The sequence below is a fragment of the Oryctolagus cuniculus genome, chromosome 20, assembly GCF_964237555.1.
Source record: "Oryctolagus cuniculus chromosome 20, mOryCun1.1, whole genome shotgun sequence".
NCBI lineage: Eukaryota > Metazoa > Chordata > Mammalia > Lagomorpha > Leporidae > Oryctolagus > Oryctolagus cuniculus.
Window position 1 is genome coordinate 8,554,911 of NC_091451.1, and position 25,106 is coordinate 8,580,016.

Sequence of the window (25,106 nt, forward strand, 5' to 3'; positions counted from 1 at the left end):
AGAAGGGTTATGTCCAAGGCAGACAAAGCCAGCTCAGTTAAAGCCACAGGGAAGACAGCCCTCTGTGTCCATACGTACTTCTCTGACCACACAACTGCCTTGTAGATAAATCAGTCTGATGAACTGTATAAGCATACAAAGGCTACTGTGTATTCCCAACATTCCGAAGTGCTTTGTCAGTGAAAAAAAAAATTAAACAACATTTAAAGCTATATTTAAACTATCAAAAGTTTTCACTCTTATAAAGGTACTGCAATAAATTGATGGAAAATGGATTTAAAAGATGAAGTTTGGGTGCAAAAAAATTTTGAATCTAGGCAAAGCTTTTCCCTAATGTTCATTTTCCATAAATTTTTTGAAGACTCCTTGTATAACTGATTCTGGAACTCCTTTGCCAAGATGCTATCTCTTTAGAAAGATGGATAGAGAAAACAAGAAAACCCATTTGCTCCCTCAAAGTCACATTCAAGCTTTTCAGACCATGTACCTTCCAGACACCGATGTGGGGGCAAGGCAGGAGCAACGCACACCTGAGATATTTCAGACTTGCCTGTGTAGATTCAGATATCAATTCTGGTTTTGCCCAAGTACTGCTAAAGCAGTCCAGAAAGATTGAGATGGTCTTGGGATCCCATACAGGGGATTCAACTTCCTCTTAAACAGAAAGACATCGGGAAGCAGATTAGTGGCTTGCCTGAGGTCACTTTATTAAGGGCAGCATCAGACTCGAGATGCTAGGCCCACCTGCAGCTTAATATTCCAATACAGCTGGGGCCAGCGCTGTGGCGCAGTAGGTTAATCCTCTGCCTGTGGCACTGGCATCCCATATGGGCACCAGTTCTAGTCCCGGCTGCTCCACTTCTGATCCAGCTCTCTGCTATGACCTGGGAGAGCAGCAGAGGATGGCCCCAAGTCCTTGGGCCCCTGTACCCACATGGGAGACCAGGAAGCAGCACCCTCTCCTGGCTTCGGATCCTCGCAGCTCTGGTCGTTGTGGCCATCTGGGGGAGTGAACAAATGGAAGGAAGACCTTTCTCTCTGTCTTTCCTTCTCTTCCTCTCACTGTCTGTAACTCTACCTCTCAAATAAATAAATAAAATCTTGAAAAAAAATTCCAATACAGCCCTTTCAGAATCTCTGCACCTCGCCTGGCCAGCGTGCATTCTCCCCTACATACAATACACACAATTTCATCTGTCCCTGTCCATTTCTCTGCATGAAGTGTTAAATGCTTAGAATTTTCTTTATTTCCTATCTCATGCCTCGTGACTCCAACAACAGTGTTTTTCTAGCCTGGCAAACCTGAAGGGTTACTGAGCAGGCTGCATGTGCCAGCTTCCCAGAACTTGCTCTGCCAGTTGTTACAGAGATGCACTTGACGTAGCCGGAACTGACGGGAGCCGTAACAACTTAAATAACAGCCAGAACTTTCTGTTTCCGGAACCCTTCTTCCTTTCTGGAATCCAGGAGAGAAATCTGTTCCCTTGCCCTTTCCTCCTTTTCTAGAGGGAGATGCTGCTCGAAGGCTCTTGTTCAAAATGGATTAAAAGGAAGAAAGAAAGAAAAAAAAGCAAGCAGCTGTGAGCCAGTGCTGAAGAGGTGAACCAGCAAACATTTGTTTAGGAGGGTTTCTCCTAGACATTGAGCAATGTTCTCGCTCCACGGGACAAAGCGAGATGTGCCTGCACTCTGAGGTTGCCCTTAATGACTGTGCACACAGGAAGTGTCAGGCTTACGTCTGCTAAATCACCTTGCTTCTTCCTGCAGCAGACAGCGCTTTGGGCCGTGCTTTTACCCATATTGATGTGCTTACCCTCATTATCATGTTCCTGATAACAAGCCGCAGGTTATGCTCTCGCCCCCAGAAGGACACAGTGCTCAGTGTTTTAACCCAGGCTATTAAAAAATAACCAGACGCCTCAGGTGCGCCTTTGAACAGAGGAGCAGCTAATATCTGCAGAATTGAGCCCGTCGCACAACACAGAAGCAAGCTTTGCAAATGAGGAGCGAACATAATTTCCGACACCTGTTCCTGCCGGGACCCAGGAGCTGGGGCTTCTCACCTAATGTGAAAGAGTCAGGTGTCCACAGACGCAGACCACGGGGCTTCTGCAGATTACAGGTCCCTAATCCTCCTGTGCAGCCCCTCCTGGCTGCGTGTTCAGACACGCAGCTGCGAGGGAACACATACACTCACTCAGCCCAAAGCACTATGCCAAGGTCAAAACTAGTTTAAGAATTGGCACACGCACTGAACAGCAAAACGTGGGTTGTATCCTTTCTTCCAGCCAACTGCCCCTCAGCAAACAGCTTTGTAGCACCCTCGTCCCTTGGAGCCCTCAATGTTTATTCCTATCTCTGAAGGAGAAAAAGCACAACCAGTCCTATTTCGGCTCTGATCAACATCTCTTGCCTCTTGCCACCTCCAACCTCTGTCCTGCTCCGGCTTCTAATAGAATGGTCAGGTGAACTCCTCCAACACAGATCCATAAGAGGTTTCAACTTTCAACAAGAAGAGTCTCAAATTAACATACAAGAAAACAGAATTTTAACATCAACATTCAACTGACACCTATTGTAGTTCTTAGAAAACTGAGAGTTTTTCCTTCAGGCAAGCAAAGTTAGGCCAAGAATTGTTCAGAAACCACCAACTCACCCTGTTCTCAGGAACACGCGAGCTGCCAATCAAGTTCACCCAAGCCTGGTATTTCCTGGAAGGCTGATTCAATATTTGCTTCAAGACTACCTACCATTTCCTGAAAAAGCACCTTCCCTTCTCTTTCTCTTCTAACTCTGGGTTATTACGTCTTTCTAAGTCTGGGTCATAACGACTTTTTGCCCTGCGCGGAGTCACTGATAGGCTCTCTACCTGCGCAAGACTGCAGTTCCCACATCGCGGGGGGGAAAGCGAGGTGAGTTGCTTACTTGAGTGTGAGACTCACCAAAGGAATGTTTGCTAAAGAGGAGGCAGAGAAACTGGTGCGACTCGCCGTGATAGCTGTTAGAACCTTCTGCCTTAGTAATTGAATCATTTTTTTGCAAATATATTACCAGCTGTTCAGTGCCATTATTAGTTCCTTTTTTATGGGCAAAATTATCTTCCTGATAAATTTGCCACAAATTATTATTCATTTGCTACCCAACTGTAAATAATTATTTCCTTTAGGGAATAGATGTAATTTTCTGCCCTGACTAAACTCAGGCTCTGACCATAAATATTTTGGTTAATCATAAAAGTGCTTTCTTTCTCTTATTTGTGCCTACAGCCCCTACAATAAAAAAGCACGACCAAGATCCCAGGTGGGATTGCGATGAAGACAAAAGGCCTCGTCTCCTGTGAACATCTTAACCTGGAGTAAAAATACATTACTCCCCACGTGCTAATCGTTCATTTCTTCACTGAATCACCCCACAAAGCTTCAGGCTGAGGTGAAGGCATACCTCCTGGAATCTAAAACCGGAGCAGGTCACAGAAGCTAAAAATCACTCTGCTTCCGTGCGGTAGGGTAGCTTTTGCACATTTAGAACGATGAAGCTGCAGCTGTGAAGCTGCGACTTAGATGCCGTGGACTTTGAGTCCTGCTGCTTCCGGGTGGGAATTTGTCACCGTGGTCAAGATGCTGCCAGGGAGGCCCACATCCATATCCGAGTGCCTGCCACTGAGTCCTGCCTCCACGTCCATCCACCTTCCTGCTAATGTGCACCCTGGGAGGCAGCAGATGATGGCTCAAGTATTTGGGTTCCTGCCACCCACGTGGGAGACCTGGGTTGAGTTCCCAGATTCCAGCTTTGTCTTGGTCCAGCCTTAACTGTTGCAGGCAATTGGGGACTGAATCAGTAAATGGAATGTCTCTGTCTCTCTGCCTTTCAAATCAATAGAAATTTCTAATAAATAAATTTTCGTGCCTCATACAAGAGTCATATAGTTACAGCTGAGAAAGTGTTCCAAAATACCCAATTAGTCTATGTCTCCTAAGTATAATAAGACAGCTGATATTTTATTTTTGTACTTAATTTTAAAAAAAACATAGAAACTCTGAGTTACAGAGGGCCCCACAACAGCAGTTCTTATCTCTGGTGCTAAGAACACCCTTTGAAATGGGAAGCTCTGGGAACCGGCGCTGTGGCACAGTGGGTTAAGCAGTGCTGGCATCACTTAAGAGTGCTGGTTCGGGCCGGCGCCGCGGCTCACTAGGCTAATCCTCCGCCTGCAGCGCTGGCACACCAGGTTCTAGTCCCGGTCGGGGCGCCGGATTCTGTCCCGGTTGCCCCTCTTCTAGGCCAGCTCTCTGCTGTGGCCCGGGAGTGCAGTGGAGGATGGCACCTGGCTCCTGCCGTCAGATCAGCGCGGTGCACCGGCTGTGGCAGCCATTGGAGGGTGAACCAACAGCAAATGGAAGACCTTTCTCTCTCTCTCTCTCTCTCACTGTCCACTCTGCCTGTCAAAAAAAAAAAAAAAAAAAAAAGAGTGCCGGTTCAAGTCCTGGCTGCTCCACTTCTGATCCAGATTCCTGTTAATGTGCCTGGGAAAGCAGCAGAATGATGGCCCAAGAGCTTGGGCCCCTGTACCCACATGGGAGATCTGGATGAAGCTCCTGGCTTTGAACCAGCACTAGCCTTGGCCTTTGCAGGCTTTTGGGTAGTGAACCAGCAGGTGGAAGATCTCTCTCTCTCCTTCTTTCTCTCTCTGTAACTCTGCCTTTCTTCAGAAAAGAAAAAGAAATGGGAAGCTCTGAAGCCTGTCTTGAGGTGGAAAATGCACAAACAGCATTCTGCAAATATGTTCGTAGAGTGTTCTAATGCCCCCTTAAAATCCAAAGGACTTAAAATAGCCCTTTGAAGTCCTCAAATTCCAGCTGAAGGATTTCTGCTTCAAAGGCAGTGGTTAAGACGCTGCCTGGGACACTCGCATCCCATATGGGTTTGAAGCCTGGCTCTGCCCCAGTGCCAACTTCCTGCTAACGTGCAGCCTGGAAGGCAGAGGTTATGACTCAAGTACATGAGACTCTAACACTCATGTGGGAGACCTAGACTGAGTTCCAGTTTCCTGGCTTCAGCCTGGACCAGCTCTGGCTGTTTTGGGCATTTGGGGAGTGAACTAGTGGATGGAAGATATCCTCTCTCTCTCTCTCTCTCTCTCTCCCTCTTTCTCTCTCTCCCCTCTTGCTTTCAAATACAATGAAAATAAATTTAAAATTTCTTAAATAATTTCGGCTTCAGAGGTAATTTCTAACCCACATCTCCGTCCAATTCTCCCAACTGGCCAATACAAGAAAAAAAACTCTTTCTTTCACACTGCAGCTCGTCAAGAGTTGAAGCTGCTGTCCTTCCAATCAACCTTGGTCAGACACCATTTTATATTCCTTTATTCTCCTGGTAGTATGATTGGTTTTCCCCAATAGCATAGAAAAGAATGTCCAAGAAAGCGAAATCGCATGGTTCAATCCCCAAATGGCTGTACAGCGGCGCTGCACTGATCTGAAACCAGGAGCCAGATGCCTCCTCCTGGTCTCCCATGCGGGTGCAGGCGCCCAAGCACTTGGGCCATCCTCCACTTACCTCCTGGGCCACAGCAGAGAGCTGGACTGGAAGAGGAGCAACTAGGACTAGAACCTGGTGCCCATATGGGATGCCAGCGTTCAATCGGAATTGAGTTCCCCCATCACTGGGAATGGACAGGGGCTAGGCTCTCACTTGTCAGGGGTATGGCAGAGAAGATGAAAGATTCCGGAGAGAAACACGGATAGGTGACCTCTGGGGTCAGCTCTGCTCTGAGACGTCATGACTGAACTGTGCTCCAGTGTCCATTTCTCCGTGTCTTTCCCAGGGGTAGGACTCGGAACGAAACACTGTCTTTCCCATGTGGCTCAAACAGGCAAAGCACATGCTCCACTTTCATGCAATGCATTAATTTTGGCAGAATCCACCATATTTTTAAGCCTCCAAAAAAAAAAAAAAAAAAAGCAAATTCTTTCTAGAATCTGGTGTCTCAATTTTTTCTTTTCTTGGAAGTCACAGCTTGACCGTATTGCACTCTCAGTGAAAACCTTGACTCTCGCCCGTGTGCTGCTACGCTGCATCCTCCACCATTTCTTGTTTATTCGTGTGTTCCTTTATAACACATATTTTTATACACAGCCTCCCCTCAACATGACAGATTCTGACTCATTCTCTTCAGGTGAAAAGTTAAAACAGAGGCATTGCATCATTAGACGTTATGATAAAGAAAATAAAACAAAACCAAGGGCTGTGCATGAACTCAGAGCTGAGCGCGAACTCAGTCAAACAGAAAAACCTGACTCTGGGGGTGGGGGGTGAAATAACAGGAGGTTAGGATTTAGTGAAAGGGTAGAGCTAATGAACTGAGGCAGGGAAAAAAGAGACAGTGGGTGAGAGAACTCACGGAGGTCACATGAGTACTCTCCAAAGACGCTACAATTTGGTAATCTTGGCAACCTGGTGGGAGACTGCAGGAAAAATTGAGCCCACACTGAGGGCAGAACAGATTCTTTGTGTGGTCCACAGGAAAAAGCAGATGAATGATATACACACAGAAGCCAGAGATTGGAAGCTAGCTACCATCAACTCTTCTCAGCTGTGTGGTATTGCGTCCCTCCTAAAAAAACAATAATAAATAAATAAAAAAAGAGAGAGAGATCTACCACGCCTAACCTGAGTGTGTCACCTTTGGCACACCCTTAACCCTGAAGAACTAAGCACAGCTCTCTGGCCACACCCATCTCAAGCCTCCAAGGCTCCTCCAACAGCAGACAGTCCATTTAACACAGTCATAATATAACAAACAAACAACAACAACAACAACAACAACAAAAAACACCACAGTAAGGGAAGAAGAATTCAAAGAATTCCTCCAAAATGCCAAGCAACAAACACAGAAATCGAGGGAACAAGATCAATGAACACATTATGATGCCCCCAAATGAACAAAACACCCTAAGCCAAGATTATGAAGATGATGAGATGGAAGAAATGCAAGATACGGATTTCAAAAAATTTATGATAAGAATATTTAGAAGTTTTCAAAAGCAAATTCTTGAACTACAGAAATCCTTATTGGACAGGATTGAAAATCTCTCTCGTGAAAATGAAATCTTAAGGAGGAACCAAAATGAAACGCAGAAACTAGTAGAACAGGAAAGTGTGATAGTGAAGAGAAATCAAAATGAAATGAAGAACTCAATAGATCAAATGACAAACACATTAGAGAGTCTTAAAAACAGAGTCAGTGAAACAGAAGAGAGAATATCGGACTTAGAAGACAGAGCACAGGAAAGCATACAGTCAAACCAAAGAAAAGAAGAGGAAATTAGAAATCTAAAAAATATTGTTTGGAATCTACAGGATACTATTAAAAAACCCAACATTCGAGTTCTAGGAGTTCCTGAAGGCATGGAGAGAGAGAAAGGATTAGAAGGCCTTTTTAGTGAGATACTAGCAGAGAACTTTCCGGGTTTGGAGAAGGACAGAGAAATCCTAGTACAGGAAGCTCATAGAACCCCTAGTAAACATGACCAAAAGATATCCTCACCACGACACGTTGCAATTAAACTCACCACAGTGAAACATAAAGAAAAGATTCTAAAATGTGCAAGAGAGAAACGTCAGATTACTCTGAGAGGATCTCCAATTAGACTCACAGCAGACTTCTCATCAGAAACACTACAGGCTAGGAGAGAATGGCGAGACATAGCACAGGTGCTAAGAGAGAAAAACTTCCAGCCCAGAATATTATATCCTGCAAAGCTCTAATTTGTGAATGAAGGTGAAATAAAGACTTTCATAGCAAACAGAAATTGAAAGAATTTGTCGCCACTCGTCCAGCCCTGCAAAAGATGCTTAGAGATGTGTTACACTCAGAAACACAGAAACACGGCCATCAGTATGAAAGAAGGTAAAGGAAGAAAACCTCACAGTAAAAGATCATAGGAAGCTCAAAGCATATACTAGAAAATATCTTTGGGAGGCCAGCGCTCACTAGGCTAATCCTCTACCTAGCAGTGCTGGCACACCGGGTTCTAGTCCCGGTTGGGGTGCCAGATTCTGTCCCGGTTACCCCTCTTCCAGGCCAACTCTCTGCTGTGGCCCAGGAGTGCAGTGGAGGATGGCCCAAGTGCTTGGGCCCTTCACCCTTTGGGAGACCAGGAGAAGCACCTGCCTCCTGGCTCCTGCCTTCAGATAGGCGCGGTGCACCGGCCGCGGCACACCGGCCGCGGCGGCCATTGGAGGTTGAACCAACGGCAAAAGGAAGACCTTTCTCTCTCTCTCTCTCTCTCTCTCTCTCACTGTCCACTCTGCCTGTAAAAAAAAAAAAAATATCTTTGGGAAAATGGCAGGGCAAAGTCACTACTTATCAATAGTCACATTGAACATTAATGGCCTGAACTGTCCAGTTAAAAGACACCAATTGGCTGATTGGGTTAAGGAACAAAACCCATCTATTTGCTGCTTACAAGAAACATATCTTTCCAACATAGAGGCATGCAGAACGAAAGTGAAAGGTTGGAAAAAGATATTCCATGCCAACAGAAACCAAAAAAAAGCAGGTGTATCCATATTAATATCAGACAAAATAAACTTTAACATAAAAACTGTTAAGAGAGACAAAGAGGAACACTATATAATGATTAAGGGTTCAATTCAACAGGAAGATGTAACTATTATAAATGTATATGCACCTAATTACTTAATTATTTAAAAGATATGTTAAGGAACTTAAAGGGAGACTTAGATTCCAATACAATAGTACTGGGGGACTTCAATACTCCACTCTCGAAAATAGACAGATCATCCGGACAGAAGATCAACAAGGAAACAGCAGATTTAATCGACACTATTGCCCAAATGGATCTAACAGATATCTACAGAACTTTCAATCCTACAGCTAAAGATTTTACATTCTTCTCAGCAGTGCATGGAACCTTCTCTAGAATTGACCACATGCTAGGCCATAAAGCAAGTCTCAGCAAATTTAAAAGAATTAGAATCATACCATGCAGCTCCTTAGACCACAGTGGCATGAAGCTGGAAATTAGCAACTCAGGAATCCCTAGAGAGTATGCAAACACATGGAGACTGAACAACATGCTCCTGAATGAACATTGCGTCATAGAAGAAATCAAAAGAGAAATCAAAAATTTTCTGGAAGTAAATGAGTATAACACCACAACATATCAAAACTTATGGGATACGGCAAAAGCAGTGTTGAGAGGAAAGTTTGTATCAATAGGTGTCTACATCAAGAGATTGGAAAGGCACCAAATAAATGAGCTTTCAGCACATCTCAAGGATCTAGAAAAACTGCAGCAAACCAGACCCAAATCTAGTAGGAGAAGAGAAATAATTAAATCAAAGAAATCAACAGGATTGAATCCAAAAAAACATTACAAAAAATCAGCCAAGCGAAGAGATGGTTTTTTGAAAAAATGAATAAAATTGACACACCATTGGCTCAACTAACTAAAAAAAGAAGAGAAAAGACCCAAATCAATAAAATCAAAGATGAAAAAGGAAATGTAACAACAGACACCACAAAAATAAAAAGAATCATCAGAAATTACTACAAAGAGTTTATGCCAGCAAACAGGGAAATCTATCAGAAATGGATAGATTCCTGGACACATGCAATCTACCTAAATTGAACCAGGAAGACATCGAAAACCTAAACAGACCCATAACTGAGACAGAAATTGAAACAGTAATAAAGGCCCTCCCAACAAAGAAAAGCCCAGGACCAGATGGATTCACTGCTGAATTCTACCAGACATTTAAAGAAGAACTTACTCCAATTCTTCTCAAACTATTCAGAACAATTGAATAAGATGGAATCCTCTGAAATTCTTTCTATGAAGCCAGCATCACCTTAATCCCTAAGCCAGAGAAAGATGCAGCACTGAAAGAGAATTACAGACCAATATCCCTGATGAACATAGATGCAAAAATCCTCACTAAAATTCTCGCCAATAGAATTACAACACATCAGAAAAATTATCCACCCAGACCAAGAGGGATTTATCCCTGGTATGCAGGAATGGTTCAATGTGTGCAAATCAATCAATGTGATACACCACATTAACAGACTGCAGAAGAAAAACCATATGATTATCTCAATTGATGCCGAGAAAGCATTCGATAAAATACAACACCCTTTCATGATGAAAACTCTAAGCAAACTGGGTATAGAAGGAACATTCCTCAATACAATCAAAGCAATTTATGAAAAACCCACGGCCAGCATCCTATTGAATGGGGAAAAGTTGGAAACATTTCCACTGAGATCTGGTACCAGACAGGGATGCCCACTCTCACCACTGCTATTCAACATAGTTCTGGAAGTTTTAGCCAGAGCCATCAGGCAAAAAAGAGAAATTAAAGGAATACAAATTGGGAAGGAAGAACTCAAACTATCCCTCTTTGCAGATGATATGATTCTTTATTTAGGGGATCCAAAGAACTCTACTAAGAGACTATTGGAACTCATAGAAGAGTTTGGAAAAGTAGCAGGATATAAAATCAATGCACAAAAATCAATAGCCTTTGTATACACAGACAATGCCACGGCTGAGAAAGAACTGCTAAGATCAATCCCATTCACAATAGCTACAAAAACAATCAAATACCTTGGAATAAACTTAACCAAGGACATTAAAGATCTCTACGATGAGAATTACAAAATCTTAAAGAAAGAAATAGAATAGGATACCAAAAAATGGAAAAATCTTCCATGCTCATTGATTGGAAGAATCAACATCATCAAAATGTCCATTCTCCCAAAAGAAATTTATAGATTCAATCAGATACCAATCAAGATAACAAAGACATTCTTCTCAGATCGAGAAAAAATGATGCTGAAATTCATATGGAGGCACAAGAGACCTCGAATAGCTAAAGCAATCTTGTACAACAAAAACAAAGCTGGAGGCATCACAATACCAGATTTCAGGACACACTACAGGGCAGTTGTAATCAAAACAGCATGGTACTGGTACAGAAACAGATGGATAGACCAGTGGAACAGAATTGAAACACCAGAAATCAACCCAAACATCTACAGCCAACTTATATTTGATCAAGGATCTAAAACCATTTTCTGGAGCAAGGACAGTCTATTCAATAAATGGTGCTGGGAAAACTGGATTTCCACGTGCAGAAGCATGAAGCAAGACCCCTACCTTACACCTTACACAAAAATCCACTGAACATGGATTAAAGATCTAAATCTATGACCCAACACCATCAAATTATTAGAGAACATTGGAGAAACCCTGCAAGATATTGGCACCGGCAAAGACTTCCTGAAAAAAACCCTGGAGGCACAGGCAGTCAAAGCCAAAATTAACTATTGGGATTGCATCAAATTGAGAAGTTTCTGTACTTCAAAAGAAACAGGAGAGTGAAGAGATAACAGACAGAATGGGAAAAAAATATTTGCAAACTATGCAACAGATAAAGGGTTAATTACCAGAATCTACAAAGAGATCAAGAAACTCCACAACAACAAAACCAACAACCCACTTAAGAGATGGGCCAAGGACCTCAATAGACATTTTTCGAAAGAGGAAATCCAAATGGCCAACAGGCACATGAAACAATGTTCAAGATCACTAGCAATCAGGGAAATGCAAATCAAAACCACAATGAGGTTTCACCTCACCCCGGTTAGAATGGCTCACATTCAGAAATCTATCAACAACAGATGCTGGCGAGGATGTGGGGAGAAAGGGACACTAACCCACTGTTGGTGGGAATGCAAACTGGTTAAGCCACTATGGAAGTCAGTCTGGAGATTCCTCAGAAACCTGAAGATAACCCTACCGTTCGACCCAGCCATCCCACTCCTTGGAATTTACCCAAAGAAAATTAAATTGGCAAACAACAAAGCTGTCTGCACCTTAATGTTTATTGCAGCTCAATTCACAATAGCTAAAACCTGGAATCAACCTAAACGCCCATCAACATTAGACTGGATAAAGAAATTATGGGATATTTACTCTATAGAATACTATATAGCAGTAAAAAACAATGAAATCCAGTCATTTGCAACAAAATGGAGGGATCTGGAACACATCATGCTGAGTGAAATAAGCCAGTCCCAAAGGGACAAATATCATATGTTCTCCCTGATCGGTGACAACTAACCGAGCACCAAAAAGGAAACCTGTTAAAGTGAAATGGACAAATATGAGAAACGGTGACTTGATCAGCCCTTGCCCTGACTGTTGATCAATAACTTAATACGTTATCCCTCTTAGTAGTTTTTTCGTCTGTTCTACTTAATACTATTGGTTTAATTCTTCTTTTTTTTTTTTTTTTTTTTTTTTTTTGACAGGCAGAGTGGACAGTGAGAGAGAGACAGAGAGAGAAAGGTCTTCCTTTGCCGTTGGTTTACCCTCCAATGGCCACCGCTGCAGCCGGCGCACCGCGCTGATCCGATGGCAGGAGCCAGGATCCAGGTGCTTTTCCTGGTTTCCCATGGGGTGCAGGGCCCAAGCACCTGGGCCATCCTCCACTGCACTCCCTGGCCATAGCAGAGAGCTGGCCTGGAAGAGGGGCAACCGGGACAGAATCCGGCGCCCCAACCGGGACTAGAACCCGGTGTGCCGGCGCCGCAAGGTGGAGGATTAGCCTATTGAGCCACGGCGCCGGCTCCTATTGGTTTAATTCTGTAATTAATACACAGTTATTCTTAAGTGTTGAAACTTAACTGAAAAGTGATCCCTGTTAAATATAAGAGTGGGAATAAGAGAGGGAAGGGATGTACAATTTGGGACATGCTCAAGCTGACTTGCCCCAAATGGTAGAGTTAGAAACATACCAGGGGATTCCAATTCAATCCCATCAAGGTGGCATGTACCAATGCCATCTCACTAGTCCAAGGGATCAATTTCAGTTCACAGTTGATCATAATGATAAGACTAAGAACCAAAGGGATCACATAAACAAGAATAGTGTCTGAAAATACTAACAGATAGAACAAAAGAGGGAGAGAACCATCCAACATGGGAAGCAGGATACACAGCAGACTCATAGAATGACAGATGTCCTAAACAGCACTCTGGCCTCAGAATCAGCCCTTAAGGCATTTGGATCCAGCTGAAAAGCCCATGAGAGTATTTCAGGCATGGAAAGCCAAGACACTATGGCAAAAAAAAAAAAAAAAAAAAAACCCTAAATGAAAGGTCTCTGCGAGTGAGATCCGTGAGATCCCAGTGGAAAGAACAGGTCATCAAAGAAGGAGGTACCTTTCTCTGAAGGGAGGAGAGAACTTCCACTTTGAATATGACCTTGTCTAAATATGATAAGAGTCGGTGAACTCAAAAGGTGTCCATAGCCTTGGCAACTCATGACTGGAGCCTAGGGAGATTACTGATGCCAAATAAGAGTGTCAAATTGTTAAGTCAACAACAGGAGTCACTCTGCACTTACTCCTCATGTACGATCTCTGTCCTTAATGTGCTGTACATTGTGACTTAATGCTATAATGAGTACTCAAACAGTATTTTTCACTTTGTGTTTCTATGTGGGTGCAAACTGTTGAAATCTTTATTTAATATATACTAAACTGATCTTCTGTATATAAGAGAAATGAAAATGAATCTTGATGTGAATGGATGGGGAGACGGAGCGGGAAAGGGGAGGGTTGAGGGTGGGAGGGAAGTTATGGGGTGGGGGGAGCCATTGTCATCCATAAGCTGTACTTTGGAAATTTATATTCATTAAATAAAAGTTAAAAAAAAAAAGCAAAACCATGAAAGATGGGAAAAATAAAGCTTTCCCATGAAATTCTCCTACCAGAACACATAATATTATGTGCATGGGAAACCCGGGTAATTACACATTCCTAAAACTTCCGGAGTAAAAGAATCCCTTCTTTCTCAAACATTAATTACTAGAGGTCTAAGCAGCGCTAAGTAGTTTCTGAAGTAGTCTTGGAAAGTGTTTGTTTTCCACATTGCTAAACGCTGAGAATATAATTAGCTACTTCAATGCAAATGCTAATACACCAGTTTGTGTCCACATTGAACACTCTTTGCACAACACATGATTGGATACAAATCTATGCCAAGATTTTCTCCCACAATCACAAATTAACTACAACTGGCCATAGGAATTCCTTCCTTGCTGCCAAAATTCTCTCTTTTCAGGCTTAACACTTTCCTATCTGAACTTGAAGGCCCATGCCAGGAAGGAACAGCAGAATGAAGAACAAGGAGAAGGGAGAGAATTGGAAAAGCGATCGAAGAACACCTGGTGTCAGACACACACCTACGCTCTTCCACCTGAGGCTGCTAACCACCTCACAGCGTCCATTCTTTCCTTCCCTCTGAGGAATGGAATCACCAACTTGGAGCTGAGCCAATGGCCACGACAGAACAGAGATCACATTTCTCAACAGATGACACCATGCAGCTGATAAATGAAGTAAATGAAGTGCAAGTTTATGGGTGACTTGGAGATGTGATGGAAGCAGCCTGGGTCCCTGATGATCAAGAAGCCAACACAATGGCCCAAAATGAAGCTACCTGTGGACGTCACTCAGGTGTTGGAGAAATAAACTTTTAACTTGTTTAGGGCACTGTGCTCTGGGGTTTCCTGTCCCTGTACCTGGACTTAATTCTATCTAAAACACTGAATCTATTTAATCCACACAATACTTCTGTAGGCAGGTAATAGCATCATCATTTTACACAACACAAAAACTAAGAATATTTCTGCTAGGTCTTTCATACCCTAGAGGATTCCCTGCATGGAAAGGAAAACATGGTTGCATCAGAAACAGGAAGCACATTTTGGTGTAAAACATAGACAATGCACTGGATTGTCATGAAAAGGATTTTCTATAGAATGTTGAGGGTTAAATAGATAGTCAAATCAGTACTTAATTCTGTATTTGATTTAATAACGGAAAGGAAGTGTATCCTAGTGGTGAATACATCACACACTGTATAGTTGTTTGCTGCTGCTGCTGTTGCTACTAGTACTGTTACTCTTAGGCTAAACTGCAATGAAGTTTCCAAGTCTGGCTTTGCAATTTCATCCAAAATACAACTCCAAAAATTACGTATCATAGCTGAATATTTCATATGGTGACAACCAAGAACTATCTTGGCTTGAAAGTCTCAAATGTGCTCAAAGACCCACAAACCATTAGGGGCCCTATAGTACTTTGATTTAATCATCTCGATAAATTTTGCAGATTATGCTCCCCCCAAAAAAACTATGTTTAATTTTCATTTATTTACTTGAGGGGAAGAGAAAAAGAGAGAGAGAAAGAAGAGAGAGATCCCACCCACTGATTGACTCCTCAGACGCCCACAACAGCTGAAGCTGGCAACTGAAAATACAATTCAGGTCTCCCGCATGGTGGTATGGCTCCAACCACGTGAGCTATCACCACTGCCTCCAGAGGTCCCCTCTAGCAGGAAGCTGGAGTCAGGAGCTGGAAAACAAACCAGGCACTCCAATGTGAGATGTGGGTACCTAACCAGAATCTTAACCACTGTGCAATACGCTTGCCTCACCCTTAACTTTTATGTCTCTCCAGAGCCCCACTACAGTGCCAGTCATAACCCAGGTCATCAAAAGCAGTCATTTGAAGGGCCTTATATGCAAGACTCATCACTTCAAATTTTTTGTCAAAATAATCTCAGTATCTTCCATCCATCTTCAACATGAGTAGTAAGTGGTCTTTCATATCTAATACTTGGAAATATTAATTTGGCTTGGTTGAGATTTAAATTTTAAGAGAAACTATTCGGCCGGTGCTGTGGCTCAATGGGCTAATCCTCCGCCTTGCGGCACCGGCACACCGGGTTCTAGTCCCGGTCGGGGCGCCGGATTCTGTCCCAGTTGCCCCTCTTCCAGGCCAGCTCTCTGCTGTGGCCTGGGAGTGCAGTGGTGGATGGCCCAAGCGCTTGGGCCCTGCACCCGTATGGGAGACCAGGAAAAGCACTTGGCTCCTGGCTTCGGATCGGCACAGTGCGCCGGCCGCAGCGGCCATTGGAGGGTGAACCAACGGTAAAGGAAGACCTTTCTCTCTGTCTCTCTCTCTCACTGTCCACTCTGCCTGTCAGAAATAAAAAATAAATAAATTTAAAAAAAGAGAGAAACTATTCATTTCTGTAAACAAAAAGACTGACAGCAGTCCCACAACACATTTTTTGTGACCTTAATGAAGAACATAATCTTACCATCATTTTTATCAATGTGGTTTTGAAGGTAAAATTTTTACTAATAATTTGTAAATTCTGAATCTTTACAAAGAAATGTCAGTGTGATTTTCAAGAACTTTTTAAAAAGCATACAAATACTAGATAATTAAGTAGTGACACTCCAACACTTAAGTTGAAGATTCATTTCCATTTTTCCGGTATAGGCATCTAACTGTACTGCATCCCTGCTTAGAGGTTCTAAGCAAAGTTTTTCTCCAGCTCTTATTGGGTGTCTGTTAGGAGACAACTGCACAACAAATGGCTCAGAGTGTTTACTCTCAATCACCGGCCAAAACACACTGTCATCTAGTGATAAGGTCAGGAAGTAAAAGAAATGAAGGAGACGTGGGGCCCCTGTGCAATAAACCGGAACAGTGGAAATCAATGCGACGTATCACCCAGATCAGTGCTGCTCACGATCTGCTCACCTAGCTTCGTGACAGCAAAGAATGAAAGGGAAAGGAAGAGCGGTCGGATTTTATTGATGCACTCCCTAGGAATGAGCCTTGTGCCACACAGAATCCTCATCGTTAGTGGCCCAACGACTTGCAATATTCCTTTTCTAACATAATAACTTTCATAGCTAAAAACTAACAAGGACCTCTCCTTCCCAGCCTGCCAGATGAGCAGAAAGAATGGTATACAAATAACCCATCCATCTCTTTTTAACATCAGCCTTTTTGCCAACAATATGAATTTAGAAAGCATTTATGTACGTCTTTACAAATGGTGCTGTGCTGGCCCTAAGTGTGCTCTAGCTTTAGAAACTGCGGTGACTATTACATATGTGACATGAAGTCTCATTTTAGACCTAGGAACTCTGGATCCACTTCAAAGCCAAGTTTTAAAAAAAAAAAAAAAAACTTGCAGAAATCCTTGCTTAGGGCAAACCAGCTAATATTCTATTGAAGCTAAGACCTGTGTGCTCCAAAGTCCTGTCTCTTAACCACGGCACTATTTCTGTATTTCTGACTCTTTCATCCCACGTCCAGCAGGACATGCACTTTGAGGTTACTGCCCCTGCAGGTGACAGACTGGTGCCTGTCCACTCGCTCTTGCTGGGCCCCCCATGTGACTGATGGCAATGTGCAGAGAATCCAGCTTGAGTTCAACAATCTCAACAAAGAAGAGGCCAGGCAGAATGGTTCTTCTGTGGCTCTTGAGTCCCTTACTCTGATCAACAAAGCTCGGAGCCTCAGCTCACAGTGGAAGGATGCTACTCAGTGTGGAACACAGAGAGCTAAGGAAAGAATTGAGAATGAACATGTAGACAGGGCAGACGCAAACTTCAATATTGACACTGCCTCCAGAGCAAAGGTTAGGAACACAACAGGAACACAGAAGTTTCCTGTTAGAGAGGATGGGGCTGGTCACACGGTCCTCTTGCCTGTGAGTAGTTCAGAAGGCTCCTGAGAGGAGGATTTAAGGTGCTGTCAGAATCAGGAGGGAGCTAGTGGCTTTGGCAATACATGATGCTAGACTTGATGCAAAGGGCAAGGTGGCATCACTCCTCCCAGGCAGGAGCAGAAGGTTCTAAGGGGACCCTCTGCTACAAGCACATGAGCACTGTGATAATATGTTACGCAGTGCAAGAGCCTCGATTCAGTTTCAGCCAACAAGATTTTCGACACTTACTGTGCAGATGCTGGGGAAGCAAAAATGAATAAGGAAGCATAATTCTCCAGGGGGAGGCAAACAGACAGGCGGGTTTAAATGTCACCTGTTAACTCAACGGGAGCCCAGAGGAGCCCAACAGAAGGGCCCTCAGTCAGGTTAAGGGAAGCGCCCCAAGAAATCAGGATGAGCTCGTTAGCTGTTAAACCGAGCTGCTGGCAGCATCTGCACGCAGATGGTGAGAGTTCAAATCCCGGGCTTACCACTTCCTGCTCCGTACGTTAGGCAGACAACTGAACCCTTCTGGGCCTGTCTTTCTCCATCTGTAAAGTGGAAACGTGAAGAGTATCTATTTCCTGAGAATGTCGTGAAGATTAAAGCTGAAAAGACAGTGTGGCAGATAATCAATCAAAGCTACTTGTTGGTATTATTGGACAGAATATTGAGCACTCAGCAAATGAGGGTGCTCAACCATTTAGGAGTGAGGGGAATCGAGAGGAAATTTGTCTTGAAATGACATGGACGTGGGGCAGGCACCGCGGAGTAGCAGGGAAAGCCACTGCCTGCAGCACCAGAACCCCATATGGGCACCGATTGAGTCCCAGCTGTTCCACTTCTGATCCAGCTCTCTGCTATGGCCTGGGAAAGCAGTAGAAGATGGTCCAAGTCCTTGGGCCCCTGCACCAACGTGGGAGACCCGGAAGAAGCTCCTGGCTCCTGGATTGGCGCAGCTCCAGCCATTGCAGCCAATTGGGGAGTGAACCAAGTGGATGGAAGACCTCTCCCTCCCTCGCTCCCTTCCTCCCTTTCTCTCTCTCTCTCTCTCTCTCTCTCTCTCTGCCTCTCCTTCTCTCTCTCTGTGTGTAACTATGACTTACAAATAAATAAATAAATCTTTAAAAAAAAAAAAAACAGAAAAACTGAAACCAGAGGGCGACGAAATTTATGTCAATTCAAGGTCTTCGGATGATTAAGAGGCCTGGAGAGGTTTTAACTGGGCCAGCTGTACCTTCCAGACAGCTTTCTGAAGCAGCTTTCGGGATGATGTTTCTGGGAAGCAGACTAGTGCACTCCAAAAGTACAGCTATGTCATAGGAATCTGACAGACTACTTGGAAAGGGGGGATGAAGGCTGCAGGTAGAACGAAGGTTATCAGTCAGACAATCTTAAGATAGGGAGATAAACTGGGATTATCCAGACGAGTCCAGTATGACCACAGGATCCTTAAGAGAGGAAAGGGAATCAGAAAAAAAAAAAAAAAAAAAAAAAAAAAAAAAAAAAACAGAAATGTCAACAGGAGAAGAAAGCAACTCACTGTTGTTGGAAGAAGAGACCAGAAGCCCAGGAAGGCAGGGAGCGGCCAGAGCAGGAAAGAGCAAGGGAGTAGATTCTGCTCCTCTGGAGACTCCAGAAAGCACAGCAGTTGGTCTGACACCTTAGTTTTTATCCCAGGGAGACAATTTTGGACTTTTGAACCATCACCTAAATGACAACCAATTTGTGTGCTTTTGCACCACGAAATGCATGGCAATTTGTTACATCAGCAGAAAGACATGAATGCAACGTCCGTCCGAGGTGCAAGGCTAGAAGCAGCTCCGCGGCTGTTGTGCTAGGGCAGAGGAGAGACAATCAGGAAGGTGGGACAGGGCAGGGCAGGAAGTGGTGCTTCTCTGGCCGTCGACTGTGGACCTGCTGTGTGCTCGCCACCATGTTCTATCACACTGACAGCTTGACAGACTCACGGAACATGCATGCTTTGGCGGAGCGGAGACGTGCTTCCCCCTGGAGAGATTCCCACGTATGAACTGCACTGGAAACTTCTGCCCAAGGCAGGCTCAGGGTGCTCACCCATCACCACGTGAACCTGCAAGGGTGAACCCACCTTTTCTTCCAGAAATCTTCCCCATACGTTCAGATGGGTTTTTTTTACTATTTTCAAATGTTAGAAAAATGTTTTCTAGCTGTTTTTCTCTCCTCTACATTTCTCTGACACCCAGAAATGCCTTGCCCACATGCTTACCATACTAGTAATTCTCTCTCAGGAGGTACTTTCTGCTTCTGATTTTTACACAAGAAACTCATACTCATTGTAGGAAACTTAGAATACCAAGAAGCAAAAGAAAAATACAGTCAGCCGGCGCCGCGGCTCACTAGGCTAATCCTCCACCTAGTGGCGCCAGCACCCCGGATTCTAGTCCCGGTCAGGGCGCCGGATTCTGTCCCAGTTGCTCCTCTTCCAGGCCAGCTCTCTGCTGTGGCCAGGGAGTACAGTGGAGGATGGCCCCAGTGCTTGGGCCCTGCACCCCATGGGAGACCAGGAGAAGCACCTGGCTCCTGCCTTCGGATCAGCAGCAGCGCGCCGGCTGCGGCGGCCATTGGAGGGTGAACCAACAGCAAAAGGAAGACCTTTCTCTCTGTCTCTCTCTCTCACTGTCCACTCTGCCTGTCAAAAAAAAAAAAAAATACAGTCATACATGTGTTTCATACTCAAAGGTATCTTTGAGAAAGTTATATTAATATTTATGCACATTCATGTATTTTTTTAAATGGAACCATACTCTTTAAAAAAATCATTCTTTCCTCCCCAGGAAATATGAGAGCACTTCAAAAAGTGTATTGGAAAAATGACAGTAAAAGTTAAGTTTATTTTGATGTGTAGAAATTTTCAAAAGCTAGGTGCAATTTTTCATCATATGCATTTTGCATGAACAATGAGAAGACCTCTTATACACTGTGCATTTTTCCATGAAGACAAAACATTTATGTCTAACTCTGAAAGGCGACTAGGTATTTTCAGCATGAGAATCCTGCATCATTGATGTGCTCAGCTCCCTTATCATTTTTTGGTTTTGCTTTTCCTTGGGCCCCCACCTTCTGTGTTTCTCCACTTCATCTTCTCTTCCTTCAGGTGTTTTCTGTCACCACCACCTGGTGACCTTAAAGCAGCCACGCTGCAGTTTGCGGCTCCGACTCCCACAGTGACTCTCTGCAGGTGCTCTGATTCCTGGCTACCATGCATTTCCCATATGATTCCGACTGAGATCTCCAACCAGAAAGACTCTGGGTAACACGGACACAAAAGCAGAAATAATATGACCTAGTCCATAATGCTCAGAGTGACAAGCAGTATGCTTGCATTTGAAAATTCCTCCCTCACAAAGCTTTGGTTACAAAGGCTGGAAGGTTCTCTACTTTACGATTGCTTTCATAGTTCTGTGTGTAATTATAATTAGAAGAGCAGTGCTATGGGGCCAGCGCTGTGGCGTAGTGGGTAAAGGCACTGTCTGCAATGCCAGCATCCCATATGGGTGCCCGTTCAGCTGCTCCACTTCCAATCCAGCTCCCTGCTGATGGGCCTGGGGAAGCAGTGGAAGATAGATCAAGTGGTCGGGCCCCTGCACCCCCGTGGGAGACCTGGAAGAAGCTCTTGGCTTCAGGCTTTGGATTGACCCAGCTCTGGCTGTTGCAACCATTTGGGGAATGAACCAAGATTCTCTCTCTCTCGCTCTCTCACTCTCTCGCACTCTTTCTCTCTTGCTCTCTCTCTCTCTGTAATTTCACCTTTCAAGTATATAAATAAATCTTTAAAAAAAAAAAAGCCTTGCTACATAGTAGTTAGATTGGTAGCTTTCCACCACTGTAACAGAATCGAGAGGCAGCCTAAATTATTATGGAAACAGGTTTATTTTGGCTCCAGATGGCTCACAGGTGTGCAGCCCAGGCCCGGCTGGGCCCCACTGGTTGAGCCTCTAGTGGTGGCTGCCTTGTTGGCAGAGTCCCGAGGTGGAGCAGAGCATCACCTGGAAAGGGACAGGGAGTGCCAGTGTCTGTCTGGAGAGTCTCTCCCTCTGCTTTTCAAGTAGTCGGGGTGGAGAGGTGTGGGGGCTCCACATTAACAACCAAACCCAACCTAATCAGTTCCCCAGGACCCCCACCTCTGAACACCACACCTGGATCAAGTTTCCATTCCCTGAGTACCACTGAGAGATGTTGGGGACCACGCTCCCTCAGTTCAGAGGGGCACAATAAACACACACACACACACACACACACACACACACCCTCAAATAGCTTTAAGCAAAGACACAGGTTGTTCCACATAGCATAAACACAGCTGAGATCCGACCCCGAAACTCCATCAGATCAGGAAGCTGTCCTCTTTGACCTCTTGGCTTTGACTTCTCGCTGCTGTGCTGGCTTTACTTGCAGGCAGCAAAAGTCCCAGGTTTCCATCATTACAGCTCCAAGTCCAATACAAGATTGCAGCCTACCGCATACGTGCCCCCCCGGAAGGCTTACAGCGGCTCTTATTAAAGAGGGCAGGACAGGCTGCGGACGGTTAGAGCTGGGTCATAGGCTCCATATGCAATCAGAGAGAGACTACAGGAGGGGAATGGGTGCTGCGCAAGCAAAACACTGGATCTCCATGCAATGACGGAACTCCTTAGGACCGTGACCTTAACCTTCTGGGATCACAAACCCCTCTGGGAATCTAAAATCAGAGCTAACTGGAGGAAGATGAGCAAAAACACACAGAAACAACACAAGATTTCTCACATAATAAATTTGTGGACCAGAACTGTATCTCTACCACAAAGGCAGAGCAGGAAAGAAGGCAGTCTTAACGTAGTAGTGTCATGTTTTTCACTTGTTCTCATGCAAAAATTCATGGATTTTTCCCTGAACAAAGGTTAAAATAAATCCAAATTTGTATCTGAAAAGTCTCCACTCAAAAATAAATTTCAACAAGAAGGTTGAAGTTGTTTGAGCTGAATAAGCAACTGAAATTATGAAATGTATGTAAATAAAATGTAAATCATCTTTAATATTTAAATAACTTCTTGTTCTAATGACAATTAGTCATGGAAAATTGACTTGTAAACACAGGAAGCAGCTAAGGATCCAGGTTCTCATCCTGCACCCTGACAGACAAGCTCCTGTCAAGGTGCACAAGAATGCACCAACACTTGGACTGAATTCATGTTGGATGGATGATTTCCTTTGTCCTCAAATCCATGCGTGAGCTCATCTTTGGCAAAAGTGTACCACTGATGTACTGATGCCTGTGGGGAAAGGATACATAATCTGTGCTGTAATGTAAAGGCTTCCAAAGAAAAGGCAACCTTCAAACAAGTTCTGCTGACTTTCTAAAGGTCTGTAGACTTCTGTCCATAGAAAGATCAACTGGGGCGGGCGTTGTGGCATAGCGAGTAGAGCCACCTCCAGCAGTGCCGGTATCCCATATGGGTGCCGGTTCAAGTCCCTGCTGCTCCACTTCCGATCCAGCTCTCTGTTATGGCCTGGGAAAGCAGTGGAAGATGGCCCAGGTCCTCGGACCCCTGCACCCGCATGGGTGACCTGGAAGAAGCTCCTGGCTCCTGGCTTCAGATCAGCTCAGCTCTGGCCATTGTAGACATACGGGGAGTGAACCAGTGCATGGAACACCTTTCCTCCCTCTCTCTCTCTCTCTCTCTCTGCCTCTCTGTAACTCTGCTTTTCAAATAAATAAATAAATAAATCTTAAACAAAAAAAAAAGAAAGATCAACTGACAAGGCACATTCTATCTCCAGACTCCAGCCCATAGGAGCAATTTGTCAAGCAATGGAATTTGTATAGATTTCTACTTCCTTTGAAGTGGAAACCTGATCAAAACCAATTCCCCATCAAAGAGAGTGTTGGGAAATAAAAATATATAATTTATATGTACATACACACATATTTACCTACACACACATTCAAAAAGAAAATCAATAAATAATTTATCCCTGTATGTACTCTTTAGAATACTATACCGCAGTAAGAAACAACAAAATCCAGTCATTTGCAACAAAATGGAGGAATCTGGAACACATCATGCTGAGTGAAATAAGCCAGTCCCAAAGGGACAAATACCATATGTTCTCCCTGATCGGTGACAACTGACTGAACACCCAAAAAGAAACCTGTTGAAGTGAAATGGACACTATGGGAAACGGTGACTTGATCAGCATAGCCCTGTTAATGAACAACTTAATACATTATCCCTCTTAGTAGTTTTTTTTGTCTGCTCTACTTAATATGACTGGTTTAATTCTGTAATTAATACACAGTTATTCTTAAGTGTTGAAATTTAACTGAAATGTGATCCCTGTTAAACATAAGAGTGGGAATAAGAGAGGGAAGAGATGTACAATTTGGGACATGCTCAGGCTGTCTTGCCCCAAATGGTAGAGTTAGAAACATACCAGGGGATTCCAATTCAATCCCATCAAGGTGGCATGTACCAATGCCATCTCACTAGTCCAAGTGATCAATTTCAGTTCACAATTGATCATAATGAAAGGACTAAGAGTCAAAGGGAGCACATAAACAAGTCTAGTACCTGCTAATACTAACCGATAGAATAAATAAAGGGGAGAGTAATCCAACATGGGAAGCGAGATACTCAGCAGACTCATAGAATGGCGGATGTCCTAAACAGCACTCTGGCCTCAGAATCAGCCCTAAAGGCATTCCGATCTGGCTAAAAAGCCCATGAGAGTATTTCAGGCATGGAAAGCCAAGACACTCAGGAAAAAAAAAAAAAAAAAAACCCACAAACCTAAATGAAAGATCTCTGTGAGTGAGATCCCAGTGGAAAGAACAGGTCTTCAAAGAAGGAGGTACCTTTCTCTGAAGGGAGGAGAGAACCTCCACTTTGACTATGACCTTGTCTAAACAAGATAAGAGTCGGAGAACTCAAGGGGCTTCCATAGCCTTGGAAACTCATGACTGGAGCATGGGGAGATTACTGAGGCCATAAACAAGAGTGTCAATTTGTAAAGTCAACAACAGGAGTCACTGTGCACTTACTCCTCATGTAGGATCTCTGTCCTTAATGTGCTGTACATTGAGACTTAATGCTATAACGAGTACTCAAACAGTATATTTCACTTTGTGTTTCTATGGGGGTGCAAACTGTTGAAAGCTTTACTTAATGTATGCTAAACTGATCTTCTGTAAAAAAAAAAAAAAAAAAAAAAAAAGAAGAAGAAGAAGAAGAAATTATCAATTCCCAACTTGACTCTCACTGGGATTAAACATGACAATAGGTCTGATCTGATTTCATCATCATTTAAAAAATCATCTATTATTTTTCACTTTATGTTTCTGTGTGGGAGCAAACTGTTGAAATCTTTACTTAATGTATGCTAAACTGATCTTCTATAGATAAAGATAATCGAAAATGAATCTTGATGTGAATGGAAGGGGAGAGGGAGTGGGAGAGGGGAGGGTTGCAGGTG

At 43.7% G+C, this 25,106-nt stretch overlaps 1 protein-coding gene across 2 annotated transcripts in view; it reads right to left on the bottom strand.

Moving 5' to 3' along the window:
- SYT16 (synaptotagmin 16) overlaps positions 1–25,106 on the bottom strand; it is a 330,451-nt gene that overhangs the window by 197,987 nt on the left and 107,358 nt on the right. The window contains exon 1 of one of the 2 annotated variants that reach the window (XM_070065064.1): positions 2,657–4,308. The exons of the other annotated variant lie outside the window; for it this stretch is intronic. The gene's annotated coding sequence lies outside the window, so the exon portion shown is untranslated. Of the gene's footprint in view, positions 1–2,656; positions 4,309–25,106 lie in introns of those variants that run through there. 2 annotated transcript variants of the gene reach the window in all.